The following is a 26,257-nucleotide window of genomic DNA, read 5'->3' on the forward strand; positions in this document are numbered from 1 at the left end:
GATTAAACAAAAACCTAATGAAAATTATCAAACTCAAAATTGCGATATTTCCTAGTTTACGTAAGTGGGTGAACTACTTTTCTGCCCTCCTATACCTAGTAAAGTGATTTGTATTTTACGCCAGTATCATCGAACTCCAGTCGTGGAAGGGGTAGCAAACGGTGTTTCCGGTTTCAATCGTTAATAGAAAGGTATAGCCAGGTTAATATTAAAAATGTTAGTAAAAATAAAATGATGTCCCTGTAGTATTCATTATTGTAATAGTTATGGAGGGTATTTGTCAATAATTAGTAGGGGTGGAAGGAAATAGCTGTAAGTGATTGGTACAAAAACACAAAGCAGTGGATTATTATTGTTGGAGATTACCTGTGAATGATTGAAACAAAAACACTGAGTTTAGGATTAATTATGACGTCAATGGTTGTAAATGCAAAATCACTAAATCTAAGATTGATTATCGTAGGAGGAATTTCCCTATGGGAGGTACAAAAACACTGAATGGAGGAGTGATTAATTTTGCAGTGGCTGATAAAAAAAAACACTGAGTGTAGGATTCATTGCTGTAGGAGTGGTGGTAAGTAGGTGTGTGTGGTTCGTTTAAAGTTGAAAGGTTGGCGGGAAAACACAGTATCAGGATTTTTATAGTGATAGTGACGGAGAGTATGTGTTTGTGTGTAATTGTGACGAAGTGTAGCACCTGTTAGTAGAGATGGCCGATATTTCACAAACCGATATTTTGTCACAGGTATTTTTCTGTCACAGATAAATCTGTGACTGATGACGCGAAATATCTGTGACAAAATATCGCTATCGAAATCTGCTCCGTATTCAGTACTCTGTGACTGATATTTTCTCCTCTACGTCGTAGGTTTGCGCGTGCGCATGATACAAATCTGGCGGTAGTTTCTCCATCTTATTATAAATGATGTAGTTATTACACGATTTAAATAATAACACCATTGGTTACCAGTACTTAATCTTGTGTAAAATCCTGTCTGAACAACTGTTTTGTTTTGTAATTATTTTCCAGTGTTTTCCCGAATACTTATGTTTCATTAATTTTTATTCTGACTCAATATTATAATGTTAATGCACGACTTAAAATAATTTATCCATTATATTATATACAGTAAAAAGGATCAATTTTTAAAACGATTAGGATAATCATATAACATCAATTTCTCCATACCCAACTACATTTAAAAATGATCAACTGGTTCAGCATCTATAATATAACCTCTTGGTACATGAGGTTAACTTTTGACATGTTACTGTTCAGTTAGGTAGCCTAAGTATTTATTTGTTAATGGTACATGTACATAATTTCTTTGTTGGATTTTCCCATATAAATCACTGATGAGTGGTGTGTATAGAGAAATCGTATTCATATTTCACTGTTCTTCAATATTTCCTGCTAACTTTTATCGTTGTGACAAAATATCGGTGTAATTCATGCTACGTATCGATATAAAATATCGGTGTGACAAAATCACCGATAAAAGTCACATATATTTAATTGTCACAGTCACAGTTGTCACAGATACTTGACAATATCGTTTACGCTCATCTCTACCTGTTAGTGACTGATATAAAGGCACTGATTCTAGAATTCATTATTGAAGGAGTGGTGGGGAATAGGTGTGAGTGATTGGTATAATAACACTGAGTGTTAGTATTTATTATTGTAGGAGTGTTTGATAAAACAGATGAGAGTGATAGGTGCGAAAACATTTGAGTGTAAGATTCATTATTGTAGGAGTAGATGTGAGTGATTAATATGTGAATCCATGTAAAGGACCCGAGTATAAAATTAATTGTACTAGTAAATGCAGTTGAGTACATATGAATTATTATTAAAGACGAATGTGTGTAAGAGACATTGATTGGAAAGAATACACTAGAAATAAGTACCTCTTATTCAACATGTTATATCCTGAGTCCAACGTCATGGCATTGAAGAGAAGATACGGTTTGAACAAAAATAGTAATCGACAGTGGCGGCTCGTGGGTATTGAATTCAGGGGGGCTGCATAAAAAATAAACCATGCAACTTATCTTATTGAAAGATTAGTTCCATGAGCCTTGTCTTGTAGGTTGCAAACTTTTGGATCATCTTCTTATTAAAATCCGATTGTCGTTTAACATAGTCTTTACAATGGAAAACATAGCTAATGCGGTCAGTCTCTCTTCTCTCATCTTATTTCTAAGATAGGATTTCACTCTTTTTAAACACGAAAAGCAACGTTCTTGTTCGGAAATTGTCATTGTTATGGTGATAGCTATGCGTAGTAGTTTCACAACTTCTGAAAATGAGGCCTGCAAGTTCTCAGATAGAAGAAACTGCAAGAGCTTGACTGCGTCACTGATATTTCTGAATTCTTGTCTCTGATACAACATGGTGAGTTACGAATTTTGTTCGTCTTTATCGAACATCAGAAAAAGCTTCACACATACCTTTAGGTCATTTGCAGGAAATGAGCTTTGTAGCATATAAATTTTTCTTGACACAGAAGAGAAGATAATACCAGATGATCTATGAACTGGAATCGGGTGTTAGCTTGTGTGATAATGAGGTCACACACTTCCTTGGCTGCCGCAACCCTTGTCTGAATCCCTTCGACCTTACGACGCTTTTTAGGGTTTTCATTTTCACAGATCTCGCTGCTCAACTGTGCACTGTTCCGTATTGTCTGTATGGCATTAACAAAGCTTGATATACAGAGTCGGCCTCGGTAGCATAGTCGGTTGGGGGTTCGATCCCGGCCCAGGTCGATGGCATTTAAGTGTGTTTAAATGAGAAAGGATCATGTCAATAGATTTACTGGCATTTAAAAGAATCCTGCGAGACAAAATTCCGGTACACAGGCGACGCTGATATAACCTCTGCAGTTGCGAGTGTCGTTAAATAAACCATAATTTAATTTTTTATATGCAGATTTGGGTCTTAGAAATATCTAACTGGCGATGTTGTAGTTGGTTGTATAATATATCTACATCATACATCAATAAATGAAAAAAAAAAAAAAACTGAGCCAGAAATTGAATTCAGGATCTTCAGGAGCACGCACCAGGGCGCTTGCCTTATATTGTGATGTTGTTAGATGTTTCAGATTCCATTATGGTTTGAAAACATTCTAGCAATGGCTCCTTCTTCTCATGAACAACATTTACTCTTCTTATTTTAAAACTCCATCTTGTTGTCCCAGCTGATGGAATTGCCTTTGAAACACATTAATCGAATACAGACTGGGTGGAGATCAAGAGAAGAAAGCAGGGATACTGGATAAATCAGCAAAAAATATGCGAGCCTTTGTATTTTGTTTAGCGGCTCTTTCCATTATGAGATTCAACTGATGGGCACTTCATTTCACATTACTCCTGAATTGTTAAGGTACTGAACTGAATAGACTGTAAATATTGTACAGAATTAATCATTGTTGCACTTGTTATACTCGCAACATTAAAGAAAATGTATTTAAAACTGCGCGCTACTGATAAGCTGCTGCAAATTTTGCAGCGCCTGGTGACTCTGGATTCATGGCGAGGGGCAGCAGGGAGGAGGGGTAAAACTAACGCGCAAAGCATCCGAGACGAGACTGGCAGCTCCTGGGGAGGAAGTGGCTTCACCCATAGTTCTTGTCTCTAGCTTCGCTCTCGCAGCACCAGGGGAGGAAGTGATTTCACCAACGATTGCGTGTATGTCAATGAGAACGAAATTTAAAAAAAATTCGAGCCGCTAAATAGAGACTGTATAATAAATGTATTTCACAACATAAAACGAGACAAGAGTCACAAATGTCTGGGGGTGCTGCAACTCCGCAGCCTCTCTTCGAAAGCCGCCCCTGGTAATCGATAATGAAAGTTTAGAGCAAGTAAATACTGAAGAATGCCGAATTTTAGGCTAGGAACCAAAACTAATAAAAGAATTACTAGCTTGCAGGAGCGGAACGGTTGGGCAGACCAAAGAAGAGATGGCATGAGAGTGGAAAAGGCTAGTTGGTCTAAATTCCATGAAAGGAAGACGATGACGTAATGATGATAATAATCATAATCATAACACTTTTTTTTATGGATTTAGACCAAACGGTTGATCCGTAGTTGTTTCAATGATGTCCCTGACGAATGATAATAGTAATAATAATAATAATAATAATAATAATAATACTAATAATAATCACAAGTGTGCATACATTATCGACTCTACGATCAAATAAATCTCTCGGTCTAATCCATCTTCGAGCATGGGTTTATAACGGTGTTCAAGCATATACTGAAACTACAGGGTCAAACACGGCACAAAAAAATTTAAGCTAAGAAATTTACAGAGAAGAAATGGAACGTCTCTTCTGATAGTTATTTGTCCAAGTTTGACCCCATGTACAGAGCGTCCCAGCTGACAAACCGCGACAGCTGCGCGGGAGTTAATGAGGTCGCAGTGATTGCTGCGCGCGCACCTTAGCCTCACCCAGCGTGCCTCAACAATAAAAAAAACCCGCCAGCCTGCCACAAGTTGTTTCGGTCGGCTCCTGCCCAGCACACAAAGATTCACTCATAAAATTGGGTTAGACTATTCACCTCATCTCTCAGAATTGTTTCTAAAATGTATAAGGAAAGTAAAAAAATTCAATTTCATGTAGGCTACTCCCTTGAAATAACTTCAGTTTTTTTTTTTTTTTTTTTTTTTTTTTTTTTTTTTTTTTTTTTTTTTTTACTTCCGAGCAGAGAGGAGAGAGAAAGAAGTCGACGATTTTAAAAATTCACTAAACTATATTTAACTAGAGACGTAAAATTTAAATTGAAGGTTACTCTCTACAATATTGGTTAAACATTCTTAGATTTTTTTAAATACCATATCCTAAGGTACTGATGAAAAGGCAGAAGGGAGTGAGAAATCTCATGTCATCCGATCTCGATGAAAGTCGATATCTGGGGATCTTTGCGATCACAGAATACGAATAAGGTATTATTTAGTCCGACTTTGTCCCTAAAGTGGTGGAGTGGGACAGAAACGGGTGAAAAATTAAATTAGATATCTTAGGAGTTTTCGAGACGAAAATTACGAATAATACAATTTGTGCGAATTCAATATGGCAGTTTCAGTACCATGAATTATATTTTAAAAAATTAAACATCGGATATCGCACAGGTAACACATGTACAGTATTTAAGGGGGTATGTAACACCTTTCGATAGTAGGCCCACACATTTAGTAAAATCCAAAGTGTAATTTCTACATATTCTGAATGAATGTTGTGCTGGAATTTAATATAGTCATCAGCCAATACCTCTAGATTAATAAACAACTTTTTAGAATCCATAAAATACAGTATTTATTGTGAATGGTAATTATATTTTTCAATTAGTGCAATTTGTGCAGGAAAAATTGGTTTCTCCGATATTTTGTACGATTTCGAATATTTTAAAATGCTTTCTTCTCTGTTCTATTCACAATGTGCGTGTGAAGAAATTATTGCCCTTGTAATATCCATTACAATCCTATTTATTATGCTCTTATATAAATCTATCTTCCGCAGCATGCAATTTTACCCAATTAACCAAATTATATTTTGATTACTAAGAAGAATCGTAATTTTATTAACTTGAATTGTCGCACCACCAGTAGACGATCCCTAGATTATTACTGGACAAATCTTGTATATTGATCTGGTAAGGGTAGGATTATATATTATATATATGCGCAATGCAATGCTTTTTCCTTTTAATTAAGAATTAATTTAATTTAGAAAATGTAGGAGAGGTATTGTAAAATCATTACGAACGGAAGTCATTTACATTTATTAAAGGTATTCTTTGAGTAGGACTGTACCGTGGTGTGTTTCATAATAAGGATAATTGATATGAGCTGCTGTTATTTGAAAATATGAACGACTCAGAATGTTATCGCATCTCATTCTCGCAGCTTACACAAACAATATTGGCTCGCCTACTGGAAATGTCATCGAGGTCATCTGCCAAAATCGGTGCCTCCGACTATATATACGTTATATGGTAGTTTACACAATGAAGAAACGAAAATGAAATAGTAATTTACCAAAATATATATGTATTAGTTACCATGACATTTGGTTATAAATTCTTTGATTTAAGTTATTCACATATATATTTTATTTTACATAGGTATTAAGAGAAAGAAATGCAACGCGCAATTAGTAGAAATTAATTTAAATACTGTATTTCTGAAATCTTTTTATTCCATGCATTCATTCTATTCGTAAACATCAATAATAATGCAGTACCTATGGTAACACTCTTTTTTTGTACTGCAAAAGTTTGCATTTATCTATACTAATAATAAATCTGTAGCCGAAATTTTTCTGGTAATTTTCGATTTTCTAAAAATAATTGGTCCTAACATATATAATTAACCACCCTGAAACCGAAAATCGCTTTTTTGAAATTTTTGTTTATATGTCTGTCTGTCTGTCTGTCTGTACGTTTGTTACCTTTTCACGCGATAATGGCTGAACCGATTTCGATAAAAATTGGAATATAAATTAAGTTCGTTGTAACTTAGATTATAGGCTATATGGCATTCAAAATACGTTATTTAAAGGGGGGGTTATAAGGGGGCCTGAATTAAATAAATCGAAATATCTCGCTTATTATTGATTTTTGTGAAATATGTTACATAACAAAAGTTTCTTTAAAAATGATTTCTGATAAGTTTTATTCTCTGAAAAATTTTGGTAGGACTGATATTTAACGAGATAAATGAGTTTGAAAATTAAAATAACTGCCATCTAAGGCGGTGTATTGAAATAAAAAACAAATGACTTCGTCTATAAGGGGCCTTGGACATAACAATCGAAAGCTATGAAACATAGCCTACAGACAATGTTTCTGTGTTTGTATGGTAATATCGGTAGCTAAATTAACCGATTTGTATAATTAATTATTTCACAATTGGAAAGTGTAGTTTTTCTAGACGGACATAATGCTATAATTTTATTACAGTAACTTGTGAGTGAATTGAGGACAGGTAAGATTAAAATAGCTTCTTATGCACAGAAAACTTGATAGGTTATTCTGTGTATTCATTTCCTGTTTTTCTTATAATAATGTTTATGAACATATTAATTTTTATCTCAGAGAATTAACGAACAACGAGAGTGTTTTGATTTAGTATCCAGTAATAGTACGTTAGCTTAGCAATCCATTATTTCATAATTCAAATTTTAACTATGCTCAAATGAATCGTGTTAAAACACATAAAATACATAAACAATAAATGCAATGGAAAAAAATTGGGTAATGAGCCAAGCAGATTATGTTGCGCTGTTGTAAAAGTTGTTCCTCCTGAGATTCAAGAGCTCCCACAACAAATTAAAAACTTTCTAATTCGAGTACATCCGTTATCAACACACTTTTTCATAATAATAATATAATATAATATATAATATAATATAATATAATATAATATAATATAATATAATATAATATAATATAATATAATATAATTTATATAATATAATATACTATAATATAATATAATATAAACATAATAATAAATCTGTAACCAAAATGTTTCTGTTAATTTTCGCTTTTCCAAAAATAATTGGTAATAATAATTAAGAAATATGTTTAAGGAATTGTCATTGCACCAAATGAGTGGTCTCTGGATCAAAATGATCGCATTTTAATTATTTGGATGCAATTTAAATTAAGTAACATATTAAACGATTTATCCTTCTATCAAACACGAATTTTCCCTGGATCAAATGTCCTATTTTAATTATGTAATTACTTTATATTTATTTCTAACGGGTGCAGCGGAGCGCACGGGTACGGCTAGTTGTTAAATAAAATGGAAAACACGTTCCTATATTATCTTACTTAGCAACATATGAAAAATTTTATAAAATTTTTTTTTTTCCAATCCACTACAAATATTGCCATATCAACAATACAGCTGACGTCATGAATCATCAAGAATAAAATTCTTCACTCATTTAACATTTAAGGGGATACGGAATGGTGAAACTCTTAAATTTTTTTGTTCTTTTGTTGTTTTTTTTTCCCATAATCTACAAAATTTCCCTTTTCCAATTATGTAGGATACACATATATTGGGAATATTGCTAGGTGTGAGGTCTGGAAAAGGTTGGTGACAAAGGACAAAGAGGGAGGGACGGAACTTGGGGAAAGGCTGTACGAATTGTCAAGAGCTGACAAGACGTCGGGTCCCACTTGGGTTGTGATGTTATAATTCGCCAACGCCAATGGAAAGCGAATCCCTGTGTAATTTGATCTGTTGACCAAATCGGACTTATATGCTAAATCCGACACAGCAGATTCGACTAACAGCCACTGTCTACATCACATACCTACGTATTTGCAAGTAGCGCCGGCAACTCTAAATACGAACAGTGGACCGCACCAACGCACGTCTACTGCACAATTCGCGTTTATATAGTAATATTAGGCTACGCGCAACATTCGGAAGAGATAAAAATTGTGCAAGTGTTGCAAATTTTTTGTTACATATACAGCATTTTCCTTTCATACGTAGCCTAATTTACATATTTTTCTACCAAATGAGACCTATTTAAATTATCTAACCGTATGTAGTATTTATACCCAACCCATACTTTCTGAACTCGAAATTGCGATAGAAAATCTGAAAAATTATGTCTCTAGGTATCGACCAAATTCCAGCAGAATTAATACAAGAGGGTGGAAGCGCATTTCTAAGAAATAGGTTTGGAAGTAAATCCCTAAAAGACAAAGTATATGATTGTCTCGTGACGAGAATATTGTACGAAATGGAAATATAAAAATTGGAAATTTATCTTTTGAAGAGGTGGAAAAATTCAAATACCTGGGAGCAACAATAACAAATATAAATGATACTCGGGAGGAAATTAAACATAGAATAAATATGAGAAATGCCTGTTATTATTCGATTGAGAAGCTTTTATCATCCAGTCTGCTGTCAGAAAATCTGAAAGTTAGAATTTATAAAACAGTTATATTACCGGTTGTTCTTTATACAATTGTGAAACTTGGACTCTCAATTTGAGAGCGGAACATAGGTTAAGGGTGTTTGAGAATAAGGTTCTTAGGAAAATATTTGGGGCAAAGAGGGATGAAGTTACAGGAGAATGGACAAAGTTACACAACGCAGAGCTGCACGTATTGTATTCTTCACCTGTCATTTAGGAACATTAACTCCAGATATTTGAGATGGGCAGGGCATGTAGCACGTATGGGCGAATCCAGAAATGCATATAGAATGTTAGTTGGGAAGCCGGAGGGAAAAAGACCTTTGGGGAAGCCGAGACGTGGATGGGAAGATAATATTAAAATGGATTTGAGGGAGGTGGGATATGATGGTGGAGACAGGATTAATCTTTCTCAGGATAGGGACCAATGGCGGGCTTATATTAGAGCGGCAATGAACCTCCGGGTTCCTTAAAAGCCAGTAAGTAAGTAAGTAAGTATAAGAAATGTTAGTAAAAACAACCTGCAACCCTTATGCCACTGGTGACAGTACTTACGCTAGCTCGCATCAATGAACGACTCCGACCCATCTCTAGCTGGTTGAGAAAGAGGGAGGGCACTGTACCGCTGCGCTCTTTTGAACGACTCTCAATGAACGACTCCTCAAAAGGAGCGGGAGCCAAAGAGCTAGCTCGCTACATCAGCTTTTTGTCTATGCGGATGACGTGAATATGTTAGGAAAAACTCCACAAACGATTACGTTATGACAACATACTGTATTTAGGAAGAATATCAAGAACTAAGAACTTTTAGATGTTCTTAAAATTACTGCCTCTTACCCGTTTGCCTATGATTATTTCCTCATGCCAAACAAAGTCAGCCATGATCATATGTAACCAATGAAATATGTGATTTCGAAGCCATGGTCGTATGAGAAATAAAACATGCAAGATAGAAGTACAAAATCCCCACGTTAGTAAACGCATACTAATTTTAAAGAAACGATGCTTGATGAAACACTCAACGTTTAAAGGTCTCGTTAAAATTAAACGATCTATTTGCTGACAAGTCGTTTGTGCTGATTTAAAGAAGGTTGGTGAAACCGGCCATGAATCTTTTAGCTAGTTTATTGCATGAGCACTACAAGTCGGAGAAATATGCATAAAAGTATGTATTCAAAAATGAAATAAAAAGTGAATGTAAAGGGTTCCCCTTACACGCCATCAAGGCGCTTATGGGACATCAATGCTGGACTTCATGACTTCGGCACCAAAAGAGGTGGTGTGGTTGGCACCACGTTCCGACCGCATTTCACGAATAAGCACATCTCGTTTATTTGAACTCCACAATGGTGTAAATTATAAGGGTAAAGCCTTTACAATACTAAGGCCGGGATTACGATCGACGTTCGTTTGCGTCACCTTACGTTGCGTTCATCTGTACCTTGAATTTTTACCGAACGTTCAGAAGCTGTGACGTTCGTGACAATTATCACGCTCTGCCGGCCATAATGAGTACTCAAATACACACGTCAGTCAGTTAGCTGATTATGATAAAAATTGAATTTTATGGTAACTTTGAGACAAATAAAATAGGCCTACCGCTATTACAAAAATATTTTACGACAGAATAATATAGAATGACGATAATGAATATAATAATAATAATAATAATAATAATAATAATAATAATAATAATAATAATAATAATAATAATAAAATCATATACTAGGGAAGACTGTTGTACCTTGAAACACTTCTCACCTATTTTTTTTTTAAATGGAATATTTTAAATGAAAAATGCTTCAAATAATTATTGAAGTTTCCTTTACAACTTCCTGTATGTATTTTCTTGTTTTACAGATCTATTAAGGATGGAAAAAATAAAATGAAGGGATATGTAATGTGTTCGAAGGTACAACAGGTTCATGTACCTTGGAATATACCCTTTTGTAAGTTGGGACACATGGAATATAGGAGTGAATATAGCTGTAAAAACTGACAATCATATTTAAAATATATTTCCCGTCATAAACCAGAGTAGGCTTCTCTAATTGAGATTTTATTTCTTGGTTTTGTGTTAAAAACATAATATATCGATGAACGAAATGTGTTCTTTGGTACTAAAAAAATTGTTTTGTCCACAGAACTCACACTTTGGAAAAAATCAAACCGAAATTACGACCAGAGCTACTGAGCGACTTTCTCTAGGTAGCAGCAAAAATTAAAAAAAAAACAAACAAACAAACAAAAAAAAAAAAACCAAAAAAAAAAACAAAAAAAAAATTTTCAAAGCTATATACTATGCTGACGGTGCAACAGTCTTCCCTACTAAATAGTTGGACTAGTGCGAATTACGAATATATTATTTGTGAGGTAAAAGCCCCTTTATTTCGGGTTAAAATAAAATAACATATCTAAAATAATGTAAATAAATCATTAAAAAGATAAAAAAAAATAAGCTTGCCCCAGGCTCGAACCAGGGCCCATCTACACCGCGACCAGTTCCTTGACCATTACGCTACGGAGAGATACGAAATACAGTTATTGAATTAGGTGTTATAAAGGCTTTCATGTTTGGTGCCTATAATTTTTAATATTAAATAAAATGTGTTTTATCCATGACCATAATGAAAAACATGCCTTTACTAAATACTTTTGCGTTTGTAAAGTAGGCTTTTATTCAACATTACTTTATTTCACTAGTGAGATGAAGACTTTACCTCACAGTTTGAACTTTATCTCACAGTTCATTAGTATTTTCCTAGTACCCGGGTATACACGTATATTTTTCCGACGACGACCTTCTTCATTTGTGGTATTATTATTGTTCCGGCTTCATGTAAGCCTTGACAATTCTTCTTTTCCAGAATATTATAGTCAATTCATCTTGCACAGCAACTCAAATGTAAGTTACTGCTGTACTATTTTACATTAAAATATGTTTTGGAGTCCTGTGTTTGTGGTACATTGCAGCATTATAATTTCCAAGATTTGAAATATATTTGTTTTCATTTTCCTTGGCAGTATGGTAAAAGGTTTTCGAAAGTATTTTGATATATTCAGGTATAGTTGATATTTCAAGGTCATCATGCATTTGAACTTGAGTTGTGTAAAAATCATATCCACCGATAATTCGTAATGTCTTATTTTGAACAACTTGCAAGTGATGCATAGTAGTTCGGGGAGCAAACCCCCACGCAGGAGCTGCGTATGTCATTTGGCTGCGTATGTACCGTTGCTTACGAGATTACACAAGCTGGCGCATAGAGCTTGAAAAACGAGTCTGAAGTGGTTCCCTCGCAATGCCAATTCCGCCGCTCGGAGAGCTGTTCTGCCCTATATGTCCATAGCAGAACACTTAAAAGACATTGACATTTGGGACATTTAAAGGACTCACCATTGCTTATTAAATGCTTCGTACAATATTTTATGGACAATAGACATAATTTGCAAACTTCTACTCCTCAATTATATTACAATAAAAGGCTGTCATTCTTGATATTAAAACATATTACGTATAAACTGAGGGACTGTCTGCTGTGTACTTCAGTTCATACACCAAACATTTCCGGAAATAAATTAACTTGACATCTTACATATACGCACTATAGCCTACCCTTTTCACCTAATATTATTAATATTGTTATTAAATAAGATATTGCAACTAATTAAGGTACTGCATTATCTTTAATTTCCTTGAATTCATAATTAAGCATTTGCAAGAAGGCGTAACTTTTCCCTCTCTTTAAAAAAAAAATACGAACGTCACAATAATTGAGAAGTATAATTATTACGCGATTTTTTCTTGCAGTGGTGAAAACATTTCTATAGGCCTACTGATTAATCTATTGAGCATAGTAATAGTAAACGCTGTAGTATTCTTTTCTGAAGCCAAGATTTTCGCAAGAACTGAAGTGCGACACATGTAAAGATGAGGAAATGTCCCTCTTTCTTTTGGGAAAACTTGTGAAGCCACTACTGGACAATATTGCCAAAGATATTTCCAGTAAATACGAAGTGATTAGGAAACTTAATCAGAAGCCCCTAAATAGAAAAGTGCTGAAAGTGCAATAAACTGGGCCATTTCTTAATTACATATAGAACACTGGAACTCACTATCTACAAGGACCCTCGTGTTATAAATATTATGATTATTTCAGATTGTGATACAGTTATAAGCGTACATTCCTAAAACTTAAAAGTAACAATGAGGATGCCCTATGTTATAGGATAGTTTTAAACGTGTACATTTAACTTTTTTATGAATGATTTCCTGATCAAGATTTTCATTAACTATGTGCCAAACTTTTGAAGTGAAGAGTGCAGTAAGAAACTGTTGGACATCTGATCAGTAGTTTAATCATGTGCTGGTTACAGTACATTAGATGTCTTCTTGAATATACCTGATGAGGTATGTATATGAAGCTTGTATCGTCAGTATTCAAGTAGCCTACTTATGTATGTAATTTTTATTATCTGTACAGAAAAAATTTAGCTTATGTGATAGTATGAAGTAATCTCTCACGAAATAACAAGGAAGAGAAAGGTGCTTAAATTTAAATATTGAAAACAGGATGATAAGAAGAAAATAATTTTTACTTCCTTTCAATTATTAATGAAACCTGGCCACTCACCATTCGCAGTTGATTTCTATGGTTACAGGTCTATTCTTCATATTCTGTAGCTTTCAAATAATTTCTAAAATAAATATCACGCCTACTTAGCTCTTGTAAAACGAAATTTTCACTTTCACTTTCAACGGAACACTCACTTATATTCAGTTCTTGTATCTTGCAGTAAATTATCCATTTGTGATCATCTTTCCAATATAACCTCCCATTGAAACGACCACTTAAAATCATGAGCTAGAATTTATTATTTTAAAAACATTTCCACGTACATACTGTTATAATTGTTATGAACCACAATACAAAAGACAACACTGTGAAATTGGATTAATTTACCAAGATCAACATCAATACCGGTAGTATAAAATCACATATAGGCCTAGGCTATATTATTTCATTACTTTATGGTATTAATTAGAAGAATTAATTTTGAAGAATTTACAAATATGCTGTAATAATTTATGACACCTCTTATAGAAATGTAAAAATATGTATGTACATTTTGAAACAATGGGTATAGCACCACTTGAAAATGTTGAGCACTTTAACAGTAACTTGTAAATTGTTCCATCACGTTGTCTATAGTGTTCATTTAATGTAGCACTTTTAGAATGAACGTGGTTCACATACATAAGAATAAATGACGATGGAATGAGTCGAAGACATACAGTTTTCTTTAATTTTTAGCAAATGATGAAGTTGAATATATACTGTTACTTCATATCCTAACATAAGTAGAGTTGCCACCATAGATGTAACACCTCCGTAACACCTGAAATTAATATAAAATAAATTAATGTATTGGTAATGATACAAGAATAAAAAGAAATTAGGCTAGACATAACCTCACAAAATTACAAACACATGCAAAAAAAAAAAAAAAAAAAAAACTTTACGTATCCGTATATAATAAAACTAGGTATTCTAGATATAATTTGATTCACACGATAACCACCTCAGCCTATTTCGCAGCAGCCATTATTAGTTACCAGTTTGAGGTGCATTACCTAATCTCATACTAACCTTGTTAAGTTCTCTAACCTAATTCACTGATAATTACGTAACAATACACAGGTCTAAAATACAGACAAATACACATTAATTACCTAATAAGTACAGCATGAAGATAATTCATTACTTTTGTCGGTATTTTCTAAAAAAAAAAAGGGAAAACAGTAACAACATTATCTTCAATGTTTACATCATGTCGTTCACATTTTCATTAGGCCTATATCAGTAATGCTTGGTAAGTGAAACAATCCATGAAATTATTTTACATTTCGGGTCACATCATTCGAGAGTCGGAAAATGCAATTCGCCACTTTTAACATAGCATTGCTTGTTATATGAGAGAACTTTGACATTTACCTTAACCTATAATGATACGACCTGTTGGTACAGAGTTCTTCACATAGCAAAACACAGACAATTTTCGAATATAACTTAGCTGAACAAACTTCAAATAACACTGTAATATGTTTGGCATATTTGTAATATTCGTACTCAATGAGTAATGCACAATTAATCGAACTATTTTCACGATGCACAATGCTTTGTAATGGTACTATTCATCATTTCATAGGGCAGGGAGGCGAACCTAGCGGCAGAAATTGTCATGACTCACAGAGACCTACTCTCGATCGTGCTATGCGCCAGCTTGTGTAATCTCGTAAGCAACGGTATGTACACTTTGTATAATGTCATTTTGCATTTCAAGGATAAATTTACACTTAATAGAAGTGGTATAAGTTGTTTCAGGCGATTCAGTGCTGTATACTTATTTCTTAATATATGATCTTTCCAATTTAGACGTGGGTGAAGCAGAATGCCCAAATATTTAGTTTTCTGTACATATGCTATTCTAAATTTATGGAGCATTAGCTGTGGTGGTGGCACTGGTCGACATTTAGTAAAGATAATAGCGTTTGATTTCATGTTGTTTATTTTAATCTTCCAGGTTTTTGCCCACTTATCTATTAACTGAAGATGTTTCTGTACAGCTCTATATGCAGATAATACTGTATGTTTATTTTTCGGCTGAAGATGACAGTGTCATCAGCATACATTGCCAATTGTGTGGCATTATGATGAGGAATATCTGATTTATATAAATTGTAGAGCGTGGGAGCCATCACTGAACCTTGAGGAACACCAGCTGAAATATGTTTAATTGGAGAGTATGCCTTACGTACTCTGACTCTGAATTTACGATTAGAGAGAAAAGAGGAAATTATAGATATGAGATTATCCGGAATTTGTAGAAGGATGAGCTTTGCTATGAGGCCATTGTGCCAGACTGTATCGTACGCTTTCTCAATGTCCAAGAATGCAGCAATTGTACTACATCGATAGTGAAAACCTCTGGTGATATATTCTGTTATTCGTGTCAGTTGATGTACTGTAGACCTGTTCGGCATAAATCCAAATTGTTCATCAGGAATAATGTGTCGAGATAAGATGTATTCAGAGAGTCTTTTAAATATAATTCTTTCATATATTTTCCCCATGGTATTTAGTAGGCTGATCGGTCGATGATTGGTAACAAGTCGTGGTGATTTTCCAGGCTTAGGAAAAGTAATAATAGTTGTTTCCTTCCATATTTGTGGGAAATAGAGAAATTGTAGAGCAATATTTATAAGGATGGTTAAATGTGCAATTATATTTCCAGAAAGATTCTGTAACATGTGATTCCTGATACCATCTGGGCCAGGAGCCTTATTAGAATTGGATTTCTTAATATATCTACGAACTTCTGAAACAGTGGCAGGCCGTATCTGTATTACATGCTGTATGTTTTTGAATTCATTTACTAATCTTTGTATTGAGCGATGGTATACTTTAAAGTGATGGTAAGACTGATGAGGCTTGAAGACATTCTCAAGTTCATCTGCTATAACACCTGCTTTTTTATCATCAGAGTATAAAAGGCCGGTACTGCTTGAAATTGGGAAATTAGTATATTCCTTTGGTTTAGTAAGTCTACGACTTATTTTCCAGGGTATATTGGACTCCCTTGTTAATTTATCAACATCATCTTCAAACTTTGTTGCCCTCATATATAAAAGTTGTTTTTGAATTGTTCTTGTAACTTGATTTAATTTTGTTTTATCTGCAGGATCGCGATACAGTTGCCATCTTTTTCGAAGTTGTTTCTTCTGTAGGATTAGTGCATCAATATCTGGTGATGTACTGTTCATGTTATGTTTATTTGGTTGAAGAGCTTGAAATTTTGCCGACTGTAATGTTTCAGTCAGGCATTCCACGTGAAAATCTAGTTCCTGTAGTAGTAATGTTTGGTCTTGGTATGTGGATGTCAGACAAATATTTTCGGAAATAATCCCACCGGATGACATGCCTAATTCTTGCCCGTATGATTTCTTTTTCTAATGTAAAATCTAATTGGAGAAGTACTGGAATATGATCTGAATTCAATTCATCAAGAGTTTGGATTTCTTTTACTGTTAATTTAGGAGAATGAATGAAAAAATCAATAATATCCGGTGCATGATGACTATTTGTAGGGAAATGCGTTGGAGAGTGTGGTCCTGTAACCACATAATGAAATTTATCAGAGTGCCTCTGCAAAATTCTGCCATTGGGTGTTATAATCCGTGATTTCCACTTATTGTACTTAGAATTCCAGTCCCCTCATACTAGGAACGAAGGTTTTAATGATGTTAGTGCGTCCAAATCTTCTGACAGTAATTTTTTGCTTGCTGGTTGGTATATGGCAGCAATAAGAAATTCTTGTTTGTTGATTGTAGTAGTAATAGTTGTAGCCTGAAGATTGTTTAATTTTGGAGGTGTAACTTCTGTATGAGATAAAATGGATTTGATAACTATCGCAGTGCCGCCAAAACCTTGTGTTGGTCCTGGTGTATGGTATATGCGATATCCTGGAATACGCCAATTAAATTGTTGAGGGAGACGAGTTTCACATACTAATGCAATATCAATGTCATAGCGTTGAAGCAAGTTTGTAACGAGTAGATAATCACTAGAAATGCCATTAGCATTATATGTAATTATATTAAACGAATTACTAGGCATTTTAATCAACAAGGTTAGCTACAATATCAATAAAACCTGCACAGAAGGTAAATATCTTAGACATCTTGTCTGGTTGGATTCTAACATCTGTAATTAGTGTCTTGAAACGTTTGATACTATTTTTAAACTTATCTGTTCTAAGAAACTGGATGATATGTTTAATGTCCTCAAAATCTGTAGCAGTGGTTTCTTCATTGTTACTATGACATTGGAAGCCAGGAATTCTCAAGGTTGTTGGCCGCAATTTAGGAAATGAATTTGTTGGTGGTACAGGTTTTTGTGCAGACTGTCGATTCTCTTGCCTTTTTTGATATTTCAAGATTTTTGGGCAGTTTCTAAAGTTTGCTGGATGCTCTCCTCCACAATTGGCACATGTAGCCGGAATTTCAATAGGTTTCTTGCAGTCTCTCCACATTTAACACATTTAGGTGGTAAGGTGCACAGTTGTGCCTTATGGCCGAGGCCTTGGCACCTGTAGCATTGAAGTAATGAATTGTTACTTTTGTAGCTTTCAATTGATATTTTAATGTGTTCAATACCAGTCAAAAGCTTCAATTTTTGTGTCATTTCTGGCGTGCGTGGAATAGTAAGCACCCATACTGGAAGAGGAATTATTTCGTTGCTATTTGTGTCATTATCGTACAACGCACGCTTAAGTTGTCTAATATGTAACAGTGTAATCTCATTCTCTTGAAAAGCATTAATTATATTTGCCTGGTCAAAAGAGGGAGGTAAACCTTTTAATACATACTTGATATTGGAAATCTCAGGTTCTCCATACGTATAATATCCTATACTGTGGTCTTGAAGTAATTTTAATATCATATTTCGTTCTTCAGCAGTGGTGGGTTTTATTTTTAGTTGTCCTTGAGGTAAGTACTCTGCAGAAGTGTCATTATGGAATTGTGTCTTAAATAATTTCATTAGTTGTTCCATATCTTTATTGTATTGCACAATGATTGGTGGTGGTTTCTTGGTTTTTGGCACATTTATACTTGTGCCAGATGTAGTAGTTTCGGGAATAATACTTGAATGCTCCATTTGTTCAGAAGTATTCAGCACTTCATATGCATTGCTGGTTTCAATTGGTTGTGATTCATGATGTTTGGCTTCACTTGTTTTAGCCAGTAATTGGAAACCATCTTCAAGTTGTCCTTGTCTTCGTTTACCTCTCTGGTGATAAAGCTTTTCATATTGGTCCACTAAACTATCGAGAAAAGCAGTGCTGATCAGACGTTCTGTTCCTACTTCACTTATGAGATTACGTTCAAACAGAAGTAGCCTATTGATATCAATCTGTGTTAGTGTATTGCTTGACGGTGGAAAAGGTAATCCTTTTTCTCTGCATTTCTCTTTGAAGTATGGTGCTTGATCGTAGGCCGACATTGTGAAAAATGTTCAGACCGAAATTGTTATAATTTTAACAAATCACAAAAAAATAAAATAAAATAAACGTTTATAACTATTTAATTGTTTGTAGTAACACTAATGAACACAAAACACTATTAACTTAGGAAAATAAAAATAGTAATTATTGTAAAACACAATAAAATATAAACTTTCACTATTTCAGTTCGAATTTCGCGGTTGCCAACAATGAAATTTGTATACTTTTCCATTGACCTACTACTCAAGAAGTTAATATATTAGTTATTAGATGTCACTACCTCTACATCTTTATTACCATTTCTTAAATATACATACACTCAATCTCCTTCTCTTTTCTCTATCTGCTACGTCGTAATTTGTACATTACATCCATATCTAATATGCATCTTTTTAAAATTTTGTAATAATTTACCTTTTGGGATGCGAGGAGACTTGAACCTACGAAGATGGGTTTATAGGATTTTAAATTTTAAAACAACACACGTTAGCCAACTGAGCTAAACAGACACGATGATTAATTAAGTTTTAATATTTCTCTTAAGTTTACAGAAGTAAAATGTGAAATCATTTTAATCACATTAGTCCCGTGAACACTTCTAAATAATCCCTGAAACTTCAAAAATACGAAAATACACGTTTAAAGTGAAAAACAAATATATTAAAATTATATAATTAATTATAATTTGTTATTTATCCAACGCCATAGATACCACTCTTTACTAATCATGGCCTCCTACATCATGACCTACCTAGTACACATATTGATTCTAAAATCCATGCCATGGTAAGTGTTTACATGAGGACTTATTTTCAACATATTTTCTTTCATAAAACATAATTTTTCGTTATGGTCATGGATAAAATTACGTATGGTACATTCGTTTTCTGTATTTCTTAAAATAATATTTATGTACACTCATTTTAATCTCAGAGAATTAACGAACAACGAGAGTGTAAATTGTTTTAGCATACAGTAATAGTACGTTAGCTTAGCAATCCATTATTTTATAATTCAAATTTTAACTATGCTCAATTGAATCGTGTTAAAATACATAAAATATATATGCAATAAATGCAATGCAAAAAAAATTGGGTAATGAGCGAAGCAGATTATCTTGCGCTGTTGTAAAAGTTGTTCCCTGGATCAAACGTCCTATTTTAATTATGTAATTACTTTATATTTATTTCTAACAGGTGCAGCGGAGCGCACGGGTACAGCTAGTAATAGTAATAATAATAATAATAATAATAATAATAATAATAATAATAATGATTTATTTTAGCTGGCAGAGTTAAGGCCGTAAGGCCTTCTCTTCCACTCAAACAGCACAGTGACTCAGTAGTACAAACTAAGTTTATATTATAATGAAAATAAAATACATAAAAAAATGGGTCAATACTTTTATGTTGTAAAAGGTAAAGGTAAAGGTATCCCCGTAACATGCCATGAAGGCACTTGGGGGGCATGGAGGTAGAGCCCCATGCTTTCCATGACCTCGGCACTAGAATGAGGTGGTGTGGTCGGCACCACGCTCTGACCGCCTTTTACCCCCGGGAAAGACCCGGTACTCAATTTTATAGGAGGCTGAGTGAACCTCGGGGCCGTTCTGAAAGTTTGGCAACGAGAAAAAATCCTGTCACCACCTGGGATCAAACCCCGGACCTTCCAGTCCGTAGCCAGCTGCTCTACCAACTGAGCTACCCGGATGTTGTATTGAAGATAAAGGCAAGGTGAAATAATAACGAAATGTTAGTAGTAAGAACATTCAAGCATTGTGTATACATGGTAAAATTTTGAATTTGTATTTCGGCTCCCTTCCGTCTAGGCACATGAGCACGTACATGCATGTTCAAACCTGCTTGGAGTTCGGAGCATAACTAAGCACGTCTTGGCAGGGTTGCCAGATAAAGGAATCGAAACTGTCGTACTAACTTATGAAAATTGTCGTACTTCAGCATGAAATTGTCGTACATTTCTCAACTTCCTAATGTATTTCTAGTCCACCGCTGTGTAGTAATGGTTAGCATGTCTGACTGTGGGACGAGTGGGCCGGAGTTCAAACCCTGGATGAGACGAGTTATCTGGTTGAGGTTGTTTCCAGCTTTTCCCTCAATCCATTAAGAGCAAATGTGGGTAATTTTCGGCGCTGGGTCATTTCGCTGGCACTGTCACCTTCATGTCATCACGCAATTGATAAAAATCTCAAAATAAGCCTATATATAACCTATTTGTCGAACAAACAAGGGAGTTAATAAAATTAAACCTGTATTACTTTGTTATAACCGCGTCGTACACTGAAACCTATAGGCACCGTGCATGGGTCTCAAAATCGTACTGGTGGCGCCGCGCAGTGTCTCAATTCCTAATTAACTACAGGCTCGCAGTCATTCACAAGTCATGTGCGATATATAAATTAAATGCGGCTTTCTGCCGATAAAAAGTTGTAATATTAGTAAGAATGGGTTCATTGATTCATAGTGTTCTGCCCAAGGCCAGGTCTTTCACTGCAAACCCAGCAATCTCCAGTCTTTAATTATTTTATAGACTCAGTGGAAGGTTCAGTACTGCTAGAGGAGTGTAAAATGTTAACTACAGAGTTCCTGAAATATCAGTGAAGTTGTTTGGCATTTAAATCAGATTTCAGACCATTGAATGAGGGTGAACAGTCATATTACGAAAACATTGTTATACTTATATTTGATGTCATGACGAGTGTAATATTTGTGTGTATAATGTCTCTATAAATTACGTATTTTAATGTGATTTAATTCTAAAAGTAGTCTTAATTACACTTCCTGAATAATGGGCGACTGCAAATTCTCTAAAACACAACACATAATGAACAATATCATCAACATACTACCTCTGATTGATGTTCTGGCTGATATGTACATCTGTTATCAGGCTGTACATCTCACTTGACGATATGTGTCAGAGGAAGAACAATATTGTTTGTATGCATCTCAAGTCTGACTAGTGTAATATGTAGCTAGTCGGCGATATATGCAATGGAAGGGAAAAGCAACTGCCACCCTACCCCATGATATTCTGGCCTAGTTGCCTCATAAGTGGTGCCTTGTTGGTATCTCTTGTGAGGTTCAGACTTCTCTTTGGACAGTTGAATAAACCAGGGGCGTATTTTGCGGGCTACCGGGGCTACCGGTGGTAGCCCAAGGAAATTACAAAAGAAAAAGTTTATAATATAACATAATGTAATAATTTTATATTATAAGTTTTACCATAGTAATTAAAATTAAAGTAATTGTTAGATATATTTTGTGTAATAATAGGGTCAGCGGTAGCCCAAACCCTTTAACCAGTATACGCCACTGGAATAAACAACAAGATGATGAACATGCGGAAGCAGTTCAATTGATAGTTTGTGTAAAATGTTATACTGTATATTTTAATTCGCTGAATGCACCTTTCAACATGAATTCGAACACTGGCAACGCTGTAAGTAGTTTCGACTTCTTCAGCTGTTAATTTACCATGGTGCAGATACGGTGGATCCCTTTATCGGAGAGGTTTGTTATTATTCCGGGAAAACCTGACTTCATCACCACCTTCTAATAAAGTCAATAATCTGCAATCAGTTGTTATGAATGTGTCACTCGATCTGCTTCGGTAGCATTTAGATTTGAAGGCCACCATCTGATCCACATTGGGTGGCTGTTCCACTTCTTAACAATTAATTGTCACTCTACATTTTTCAATATTGCAGGCATTGTTTTCTGAATACTTTCTCTGCTAGGCCAAAACCCAAAATTACAGTAACCATTGTGGATGTCAACAACATTAAAGTGGCGGTAAAAATACATCATAATTATAATTGTACGATTAACTCCGAACATCACCCTCATGGCAGAATACGACAATCCAGTTTTCATTTTAATTTTAAAACATGAGTAACGATTTTCTTTACTAATCGTACTCTTGGACAGAATTTTTCGAAAGCTTTTGATATGAAATTCACTAATAAAAATGGCAAAAATAATATGTATGGTCTACATCTTGGGACGTTTCGACTATCTATGGTAGCTATTTTTGGTTTAAATGATAGAATTGGAAATATTTCTTATTATGATTCTACGGGTATGATTGTTTCAATTGGCAGCAATTTAACAATATATTCAAAACCACAAATGTCACTTGCATTAAATCTGGTAGTTCTGTCTCATATTTTATTGTAGAATAATCTCGGAAGCCTTACATTTCATTAAACATATCATCTGTTCCTGAACTCTTGTCATAACATTTCTTATATGACTTCAGTTCGGCATGTAATGGAATAGACACTTGAATAGACAATTCACACAATTCAACTGTGAAAAAAAAAAAAAATTAAATCACTAAGAATGGTTTCATTTACTTCTGCCTGTATGACTACTTCATTTTTCGAAATAACACTTGTTAAGCATTCGCCTTCCATAAAACTTAAATTTTCATCTTTTCTTCTTTTTGCGTCTCTTTCGTACTTTTGCGGAGCTAGTTGAGATGAGGCAGTCTTTTTCTTGTAATATTTTAGAAAAATATTGGGAACGGTATGCTAGTTTTGGGGGTGTCCTGATCTCGTTCCCAATAAAATGAATACCGCAAATTCTTGTTGCGGGTGTTGGTTTCCAAGGTGAACCATCAACACTTGAAATCAAGAATTAAATATCGATATGAATACATTTAAAAATAAGTATGTTATTATTTATTGTTTCTAATATTATACATTTTTTTTATTATTATCGAATTTAATAAACCCTATTTCACCCTGAGGTATATTAGGGTTACAGTTGGTATCAAAATACATATTTTATAAGCAATAAACAATAATAAAATTATAATACAAAATTGTGGTGAAGGTTACAATTCACATGAATTATGTACAAGAATGCACATTAATGAAAGAATGGATCGTTTCATAAAGCCTCAAGGCATGTCTCTATATTTATATCTAATGGTTATAGGAAGAAATATATATATATATATATATATATATATATATAATAGCTATTAAACATGTTACATTATATAATATGTAAAGAACTCAGTAATTATGTACTTTTTAAAATTTAAATTATAAATTCCTGTTGTTGTTAACTTAATGGTTATTTATAAACATAATACTATATACATTCTATGTTTTTTATATTAGGCCTAGTATATAGGCCTAATAATACTATGGGTATGATTACAAGTAGTGTAGCCTTATTTACTTTCGTCTGCAGTACTGCATGGATCCACAATTAGCGTCGTTGTTCTTCAGTTTTCTGTTTTGGGAATGAATAAAAACAATATCGGTTGGTGTGTTCCTATAAGCATTACTACACTCAAGAACACAGCAATTTGCGTTATCTTTCCCCTTTTTAGGATCATTCATATTTCTAATCATTTAACCTGAGATGTTAAGTATACTCATACGCTTCAAGCACAACTCTATCACTGCTGTCCCGCAGTTAGTAACAACAGTCGCCACCAGAGGAGCTTGCACGGTGCCTATAGCTCAAGATGACAAATTATGACTTGCATGGCAAACATAGTTACCGGTACCAGATCGATTTTCAAGGCATCCCCCCCCCCCTTAAAAGCATTTTCTTTCGTATTTAGTCCAGGACATAATAACTGAAGAAAACTTGTCTAAGGCCCAATTGTATAAAACTCCCTGACTAAAGATCAACTTTGATCGAAGATCGAAAAGTAAACCGAGTTCAAACACTTCTTCTATTGTATAAAACTTTTCTGCGATCAAATTACCTTGGTTCAAATGCAATCTAAGTTCACGTGAAAAGGATTTGGCAACATCGCATAAACAGGTGAAATACGTGATGCGCGGACAGGTTTGTTCAGTGTTGCCAATCTAGCGATTTTAACTCTTTTGTAACAACAATTTCTTTTAACTTTTATATTGCTTAAATATGGATTTAGTGACCTTTTTAGCACCCCATAGTGACAAAATTTAATCTTTCTTTGTTGATAATGAGAAATCTAGCGACTTTACAACTACTTTTTGGCGACTTTCCATACACTCTGTTAGAGACACTGGTTTTTTGTGCTATGTAAATAATGGCGGACAATAAGAAGAAGATTGACTGTTCTCAGAGTTATCATCATGTTATGGTGTTTGATACTGCTAAACATAATAAAGCTTTATAAAACGACAATTTTCGTTTAGTAATACAGTTAATTGAAAATTTATGAATGTACCTATCATATCCATTAATAATTAATGGTTGTTATAAACATAATATAATTATAGGTTATGTTATTTGATACTGCTGAACACGATAGAGCCTTATAAAATATAAGATTGTGTATTAAGGCAAGAAATTGAAAGAAATATATATAAATGTACCTATCATATCTATTGATATTAATAATAATGGATATTTTATTTGCACAATCTGTCACTCGTATATTTCAAACAGAAAATAAATATCTAACTTAATCGGAGAAATTTCTTCAGTCAAAGTTGACTTTAGTTTGAGACAAATTAATCTCAGATTAGACTTTATACAACACAAAATTCCAAGTTCAGCTGAAACAAGGATCAATTTAACCTCTGATCTAAGATTAAATAGTTTATACAATCGGGCCTAAAAGGGAGGAATTAACGATCAATTTTATTTTAATTATAAAGCAACATTATGGGCCGTATTCATAGACATTCTTAGCGCGGGCTTCCGATGGATGATCAGCGAACTAACGTTTTTCGTATTCATAAACCAATGTTTATTTTATTTTATTTTATTAGGTTATTTTACGACGCTTTATCAACATCTTTGGTTATTTAGCGTCTGAATGAGATGAAGGTGATAATGCCGGTGAAATGAGTCCGGGGTCCAGCACCGAAAGTTGGGTTGAGGGAAAACCCCGGAAAAAACCTCACCCAGGTAACTTACCCCGACCGGGAATCGAACCCGGGCCACCTGGTTTCGTGGCCAGACGCGCTGACCGTTACTCCACAGGTGTGGACTAAACCAGTGTTAGCGATATGATATGATATGAATCCTGTACAAGTAACCAGTCGATAGCCGGGGCTAGTTTAGCACGCTCGTAGCGCGGGCTAGCGAAATGTCTATGAATAGCACCCTCAAAGTTCTCAATTATTTTTTCCTTCAATGTAATAGTCGTACAAAATTGCGTACATCATACAGTGTGGTCGTACCTCGTACAATTAGTCAAAATAGTCGTATGCGTACGACTATAGTCGTACGTATGGCAACCCTGCGTCTTGG

General features: G+C 34.4%; 1 protein-coding gene across 4 annotated transcripts in view; it reads right to left on the reverse strand.

Moving 5' to 3' along the window:
* The window catches only part of LOC138712556 (ankyrin-3-like), a 226,464-nt gene that overhangs the window by 176,946 nt on the left and 23,261 nt on the right, over nucleotides 1-26,257 (reverse strand). The window contains exon 2 of one of the 4 annotated variants that reach the window (XR_011335736.1): nucleotides 12,721-14,363. The exons of the other annotated variants lie outside the window; for them this stretch is intronic. The gene's annotated coding sequence lies outside the window, so the exon portion shown is untranslated. Of the gene's footprint in view, nucleotides 1-12,720; nucleotides 14,364-26,257 lie in introns of those variants that run through there. 4 annotated transcript variants of the gene reach the window in all.

The sequence above is a fragment of the Periplaneta americana genome, chromosome 13, assembly GCF_040183065.1.
Source record: "Periplaneta americana isolate PAMFEO1 chromosome 13, P.americana_PAMFEO1_priV1, whole genome shotgun sequence".
NCBI lineage: Eukaryota > Metazoa > Arthropoda > Insecta > Blattodea > Blattidae > Periplaneta > Periplaneta americana.